Below are 8575 nucleotides of genomic sequence, written 5' to 3' on the forward strand. Positions count from 1 at the left end.
CAGATTACAGATAATTTCCGTGTCCATTGAAAATTAAGCATTTGTCGTAAATGTAGGGTTGTAAAGAATTCTTAATTGTAGCTAATTTATATCGGTCATAATATGATTTACTATCTCAATAAGCCGCTTAACGTTATAAGGTAATGAATTGCAATTTAAACCTGAATGTATTGCAGGTAATATTATCTGTTTTATACGTCATCGGGAATTGAAAAATAATTAGTTGTATCTTTTATTACTCTGTTGAACACTGCAATTAAATATCGGGTTAAGACCACCTACAATTCGATATAAATTGTGTATCACAAATTATAACTAAAAAAAAGATTTTGTTAATTTTTATAGCTTTGTAGTTCGCTATTATGTCCAAATTGAATTCACTTATCTACTCATGTGCAGTAATTATGTTCTTTTATACCAGATGCATATCGAACAATCAATAACTAGAAAAAGTCATCACACATATAATTTTTTATCTATCTTTGAATTATAAGTGGACTGATTGTAGAATCAGTTATTTCTACTAACAACAGACACGATAACATTCTTAAATCATAATGCAGTAGTCCATTTTAACATGCATTAAAAAAGTACCGCTATGAAGTTCCTACAAGTATAAATTAAATCCAATAAGACCAAGCAAACCGCTCATAATTTTGATAAATGATCTGGAAAAGTTTTTGTACATAGAAAAGAACATTAAGCCGGTTGCGTGTTTTCTAATTTGAATTGTAAATTGATAACAGGCGTTAAAATTGTATTAAGACCGCTTTAATAACGTATTACTATGTAATATATCATATTTCGTGTCTGTGCGCTTTATTTTGATGATTCTTTTGAGTAGTCTTTAACTGTATTATTACTGTATGACTTACGAAAGAAATAATTACCGTAGTCATTGCAAGGAATGCACTTGGATAATCATTTCAATATTTTGCTCTATATTTCATAGTTCAAGTTAAAATTGTGAGCTGATTACAAAGAAAACACCGTCTTTCTGCAGACGAATCATTTGTTTTTACAGACAATATAATCAATCTATAGTTTAATATTTATGTTAATATAAAACAAAATAATAAAAATATCACTTAATCATCAATAATTATATGCAGCTACATTACTGCGCTACTACTAAGTCATTTTTTGCATGGCCTTTAGCCACTAATACAATGAAAATAATTATCTCTGAAGTCTATTATTATTTCCTACAAAATATTCTTTGACAGATTTGCGAACCTCGTTTGAATGCCAGGAAATCGGGAGAGATTCAAATCATGACTATATAAGGGCAGTGTAATTGCTTTCCGGTAAAACTATAATGATTAATCGTTTTGGTGGTGTTTCTGAATCGACGTTAATACAACCGGAGTAGTGAATACACTGACTCGCTTAGTTTTGCTTTTACTTTCATACTCAAAGATATTCTTATATAATAAAATAACGAGTATTTTTGGCCGCATGCCGAAATCTCACGACCTTTGCCCCCACAATTGATATTGTTTTCAATTATTTTTTTAAACGTTTGTAACACGAGTATATTCCACGCGTGACGCCGCCAGACAGAAGTTATATATCAGACAATAACTTGCCAGTTTTAATATTAAATAATATTCGAATTCTTGTTATTTGCACGTTGCTATTTGCAGACGAATTCGCTGCGTACGTGACTTCGTTCACTTGTCGTAAACGTGTTCTATGAACTAGGTTTGCTATGAGAATTATTTTCAATACTCAATATTGATACAATACAGATTTATTTTTTAAGGTTATGTGTCAAATGTTGAGTAAAATGGTATGATTTCACACTTAGAACAATATGTTTACAAATTTATCCTTCGCTTAAATTAAAGATTAAAGAAGTTCCTTATATTTTTTATTAAAAGGCATTAAATGATACATAATGTTAATTTCTGTTGTGTAGCGTAACTTTGATTGAAGCAGCGCTGGCGCAACATATTGCCAACATATATTCTTTGATCTCATAGCCTGAAGATAAAATTTATCTGACAGCAAGCTATTACCATAATAAGATATTACTATATTAGTTTATTGCTGTAAACAGCAAGTTTTCAATTCGAGTAAGTCATTCCAAGTGTCTATTACAAGCTGCGGCTTCTCTTAATAAGGAACCCCTGAAGATAAGTTCTTGATAAGATGAAATATAACGTCTTTATACAGAGGACTGGTAACTTTGATTAATTTGCTTGTAATTGCTTGACAAATATTACAGTTAGATATCGCTTTAAAACTATATCTGGAGTTTGATGTGCTTGGATCAATTTGGAACATCTGGAAAGTTTAATAATTGTTCAGAAGACTGCGTTTAAGTTTCATTATAAAAATGCTAGCTAGTAAAATTTATTCACTCTTACAAATTTTCAGCATTTTTATTGTTTTGATAGGAAGAGGTAATTTTTTTGGTATCAGCGGGCCACACCATATCACCTGATGGTAGGCGATCTCCATCGCCCATGAATATTTGCAAGGGTATGGCCGCTGTAAATGCGTTGCCCGCTTTTAATGGGTAAGGGATAAGGAAAGTATAAAGGTAAAAGGATACGGGCCTCCAGCTCCATTCCAACACACAGGCTTCCTACGAGTTGAGTTTTTTAATTCTATTTAATATAGAATAGAACCCAATTATAAAGAAACTCCTTGCTCTATAGTATCCATTATATAATTTTTACATTTTATCGCATACTTTGTAAACATCCGTTTAAAATTTAATTAAATTCATAGCCAATGCATACATACTTCATTATTTATTCGTAATACGACATGGTAATAAACCTATTCATTAAATAATTAACTATAAACTTAAAAGGAATACCTTCTCATACGTAGAATGTGTATTTAATATTCAATAAGGTTTTCTACCAATGTCTATCCGTTTTCGTATAATATTTACGATTCATTGAATGCATAGAGATGTCGCTAGCTAGGCGGCGTAAATCATCTTTCGACTGAACAATGCGCGGCAAGGTGTCGCACGCCCCCTCAATCTGTTACATTGTATTGTTGTTGTTCTCATATTTACGATTTATAATATCAAAATGTGGATTTTCACTTTCTGGTTAGAGATAGTCAATAGTGTTGAGGGATTTTGAATGCATTGCGGTTTCTCCGGTTCATTTAACTACTTTAAACATTACGGAAGTTTTTAACCTTTTTTTATTTTAATTAAAAATCTAAATTCATATCTTTATTATTCTAAATTAATTCTTTATATTGTATGTAACTTTTTAATTTAGAATTGTATGGAACTAACTGCGCCCCTCGGATTCACCCGCGCAAGTCCGTATCTCGTAGGAATTCGGGATAAAAAGTTGACTATGTGTTATAACAGTTGTCCAGCTATATACGCACCAAATTTCATTGCATTTCATAGGTTCAGTAGTTTTTGCGTGAAAAAGTAACGAATATGCAAATACACATACATCCATCCTCACAAACTTTCGTATTTATAATATTAGTAGGATTATCAAAGAAAAATCTGATGAATGTGAATCTGTATAAATTAACAGTGATTGAGAAGGGTAAGGAAAAGGATACGGGCCTCCAGCCTCCCTACTAACAGTTCACAACGCAGTTGCATTCAGACATAAAATAAACAAAATATTAACGGACATAAATAAGTATAATATTCACAACTTGTTACCTACATTATATTCATTTAAATATTATTATTTAATAATAAATCTATCTCTATACACTATGACAAAAATAAAGAATAAAAAAAATCGCAACTAATAAACAATTAAACAAAAGTGGACCATCCACTTACTCATTTCTCACACTGAAAATTAAATAAATTGAAAAAAGAAATGCCGACCGCCGCGAGCGACACTATCCTAATTACTATACGGCAATTATTTGTAGAACATGCAATCGATAGCCTCCTACATTCACGTCGCTATTAAATATTCCAGTAAAAAGAGGTATTACAAAAGTTCCTGCATAATGATCGTCACTTTCTTCAATTATAAAAAGTGCTGGATACATCGCCAGTCAATGAAAAAGCAGTTAAAAAAAGTTAACTTAATTGTTACGCTATTCGTACGCCCCGGAGGTACCGCCCGCGCTGGAGACGCGTCTCACTTTTTGGTCGTTTTTACACTTTTTTACGTATCGTTTTCACTTTTATATAGAGTATTGATTGACGAAAGCGATAAGCGCTAATTTCAAAGTAAATACCATCTAATTTGTTTACAATTGAACGAATTGCACCACTTTCGTGCACTTAATTTGCGAAGCTTTGTGTTATAATGAAAGCGACGCAAACGATATTAATTTGCGCCTAGCGTGAATTAATAAGAGTTTACTTTTAACAATAACTATTAAATATTCGTATGTTAATTATTACTAAATCTATGCCACATATGATAGTTCAAGCCCCATGTATTACAGAATAATTAATAAAATATTAACTATATTTTTTATTCCGTTCGTGACTCAAAATTATTTGTAAATAAATCATAGTTTGTTTGGAAAATTTTCGTAAGCATTCTATATAACATTCATACAAATTGTACACTCCTATTTATTGTTAAACACCAAGTCTTTTATTGCTTTTTATATGTAAAATATACATTCAACTCTTATTTCTCTTACCTAAGATTAAGATAATCAATAGCTACGTCTCGAACAATTAAAGTTACGATGAACGCAAACTTTGACGTCGCTTAACTTCTTTTTATAGCGGTTGTTTCATTTCAACAGGTTGCGTTTTATTCTTGCTGGAGATAAAAATAATATCGTATACTCGTTAGTGTGGGCAGAAGCCGAGTATGTCTATTCTTAGCTTTTTACAATGATGTGTTGACAGTTAGCTTGTCTTGTGTTATTTAGATTAATACCAGACCAGTGTCTTTTAGATATAATAGGAATTGTGAGAATGTTTGTAGATTGGGAACGATTTTTCGAATAGGAATTTATCTTGATTCTGGTACTACTATTTCTTTTAGCGTAAATATTGGATCGAGCTCAATCTTTTTAAAAGACGGTAGTTCTGACTGCTCAGTATGTCTCAAAATGTCATACTGCAATGTCTTAATATCTACTGTGGTCGTAACAGCTGAAGGAATTAAATTGGAAACATATTGTAGTTATAGAAGGTATTCATGGTATAAACTTGAAATCTACAAATTACTGACTAGCGAGAAGTATCGATGTATTTTTTATAATTATAATATCATTTTTGTATTTTTACAGCATAAAATCAGTGCAATTCGGTTAAAATTAAACTATTTAGTACATTTTTGATTTACTTTTTTATACCTATTCTACTAGAATCATACAAGAAATATTATAAGCTACAGATGTAAATAATTACGTAAACTTAAGACCAGCAGCCCTAAGCTCGAAGGTCGTACAAAGGCCGGTTACTGACCTACAATATTTATAGCGACACGTCACAGAGGCGGGGCGACGCGATACGATAATTGAAACATCTGGTTTTGTACTATTTACCTAGAAATTATTTTTTGAATTTATACAATTATCGTGCTTTGCGAAAAAATTAAGATCATTTCAAATTGACTAAACTTCTATAGCTATAACCAATGTATATGACTTTTGTCTGTCACTTTTTATCTAAAGAAAAAAAAAAACTTAAAAATCAAAACAGTAAGTTTCGAATAAGGAATATTTTTTTTGCTGTGGTTGATTTCTAATAATTTGAAATGCGAAACGAAACAAATAAATAAACGATACGAATTGAAATCTTCGTATAGTTAACATATAAATTATAACGTCATGTTTGCGACATCCTCAATCAAATTGGTTATTTTTATTAATATATTGATAAATATGACTGATCCAATTAATATACACTTAATTTATGTGCACGTTGTAGCGAAGAAGGACCTAAGACTACAAAATGTTGACTAAAAATAGGTCTTATTGTCGTAGGTTACAAAAATAAAGTTAAAAAATATGCATTCATGCATTATGCATATATTATATGTTACAATGTAACCGTGTGCAATTTAATCTTCAGTACCTATTTAAAGCCTATTTTTTAAAGAAAACGAAAACCGAAATAGATAAGCTGCGAATTTGATCCATAAAAAGTGAGCCATAAATATTCCACTGTGATTACTATCTTTTAATAAAAGACGATTGCAGGGTTTAGTATCGGAGTAATTATTTAAAGCTGTGCTTTATAAACGCGTATAAAAACTGGCAGCAACTGTTAGTGTCTTTATACTGAGCTTTTATTTTTTGTCACAACATTGTAAAGTTACGTGTTCTCGGCCACCATTAGTATAATGTTGCCAGTTGTCAAGCTAATTCTCCATGCCAGACGACAAGCACGGTTAATTGATAAGGCAACCCACACGCTATACAAACTTCCCAAGCGTAACGGGATTAAGGAACTGCAGTGAAAATGTAACTTTTTAACAGTTTTATCAGTTCTAAGGTCTACGACAACGCTCACAACTTGCTTACATTCAATGGTATTCTTAAATCTAATACTATAAGTATAAGGTAGAATATATATCTCAGTATAACATGTTTTATCTTTTATTTCACACAATTATTCTTTCCCATCCCTATGCGTGTAGTATGGCCACACGTAAACAAACATCATTTCATGTGTAATATTATGTGGGCCTATAGTACACTATAAATAATATATTAATTAGGTTTCCGTCTACAAAAATCAAACAGTTCTCTCATATAGAATTATTGATTTAAAAAAATCATCATACCTCATATTTAATATGACCACTTTTTATTTAATATCCTCATATACGAGTATACATAACATTTGCAGCACGTGCATTAAAGAGAAAGGTGCCAACAAAAGAATTATCCATTGCATTGTACATTGTTTATCACCAAATGATTATTTGAAAATTGAATCAAGAGAGAGCAATTTTCTAGTGAAATTAGAATAGATGCATTCGTATACGTGTTTAGTTTATAATATTGAATTGTTTCTATTGTACAAGCAGTGTTATTATAGTAATGAGAATCGCAATGATAATAATATTTAGACGAAAACGAAAGTGATATTACGAGAATAATAAAATGTTTCGAAGCAATAATATTATACTCTTATTTCTAAAGAGAAATGGCTGTGTGATTATTATTTTTAGTTTAATTTATTATTCAAATGTTTTATGAATGAAAATTATTTAAAGAGTAGAAAATAGTCTGTTCCACCTCATGATCGATTTTTTTCCATTCTTTAAATACTTTTCAATGAATAAGACATTATCATGATATACAAACTTTTACCAAAATAGAAGAAAACATAACATGTCCGTGGTTAAACGACTTTAATCTCAAGTGTCAATATGTTAAAAAATTAAAAAAAAATATATATATGGATATATATATAACTCTAGTGTATTTAAAACGTATGACGTTTTAAATATCATTAGCGGATCCTTAATATTACGTCCACTTCATAACACGCTCACAACACATTTCCTAATAACATGCCATCGTTTAGTGTTTGTGAACTTTGATAAATAGCCATATTACATTATTTGATGAATAGTACAAGTATCCAGTAATGCTATGAGACGTAAATCTTGCAGTAAGCACGTAAGCTTCGGAAGGCAATTACGATTAGATGTAAGAATTTAGTTGTAAAGCGAATTTACTTGTGCGAAACATTTATTTACTGTTATTGATAACTACATTTAAATTAGGATTTTTATCACGATTATAACCAATGCAATGAATTTGTGTTTTATTTTATTTAGAGAAATAAAATTAATTTTACTAAAAAGTACTTAATGTACAACTGAATTGGATTGGTCGTTTAGCGGTCAATCCCTACTAATATTATAAATGCGAAAGTAACTCTGTCTGTCTGTCTGTCTGTTACGCTTTCACGCCTAAACCACTGATTCGATTTTGATAAAATTTGGTATGAAGATAGAACTGAACTTGGGAAAGGACATAGGATACTTTTTATCGCGAAAAAAGGGTAGAAAGGGTTGAAAGAGGGGATGAAAGTTTGTATGAAAGTTCGTTATTGTCAAACCGATTTTGATGAAACTTGGTATGATGATGGAGCTAAACGTGGGAAAGAACAAACCATACTTTTTAATGCGAAGAAAATACTCCTTACCATGTCGCGCGATATAAGCGAATTCTACGCGGGCGAAGCCGCGGGCGAAAAGCTAGTACTTAATATATTCAATTGAACGAGCTTTCGTAGGTTTATAACAGTTTCCAAACACGCAAGCCTTGATGGATGTTAGTAAAACAGTATGGAAGACATGGATTTTTGATGGAATTATGTTATATTTGTTATCATTAATGTTTAAATGTTGTGTCCAGGAAAAATACGATTTTGCCAATCTAGGAATAGGAATATTTGTGTGTGGATTTTTTATTATAAGTATACTTAAAAGTGTTTTGCTTTATTGATTACTTGTTCTGCCTTATGATACTCTACGCGAATGATAAGCTCCAATTTATTTTCCAAGTTTTTAAACACGAATATGATGGAATTTGTAGTCCTTTTATTATTTAGTTCTTTGCGATTTATCTTAACGTGATGTAGTAGTAGCGTATCTAGCTTGGGCCTTGCACGGTTTTTTAAAGTTAAAAT

The 8575-nt window shown here is 30.9% G+C and overlaps 1 protein-coding gene across 1 annotated transcript in view; it reads left to right on the top strand.

Annotated features, from left to right (window-relative positions):
* The window catches only part of LOC119832230, a 55051-nt gene that overhangs the window by 27639 nt on the left and 18837 nt on the right, over positions 1–8575 (top strand). The gene's annotated exons all lie outside the window — the stretch shown is intronic.

The sequence above is a fragment of the Zerene cesonia genome, chromosome 15, assembly GCF_012273895.1.
Source record: "Zerene cesonia ecotype Mississippi chromosome 15, Zerene_cesonia_1.1, whole genome shotgun sequence".
In the NCBI taxonomy this organism is placed as follows: Eukaryota; Metazoa; Arthropoda; class Insecta; order Lepidoptera; family Pieridae; genus Zerene; species Zerene cesonia.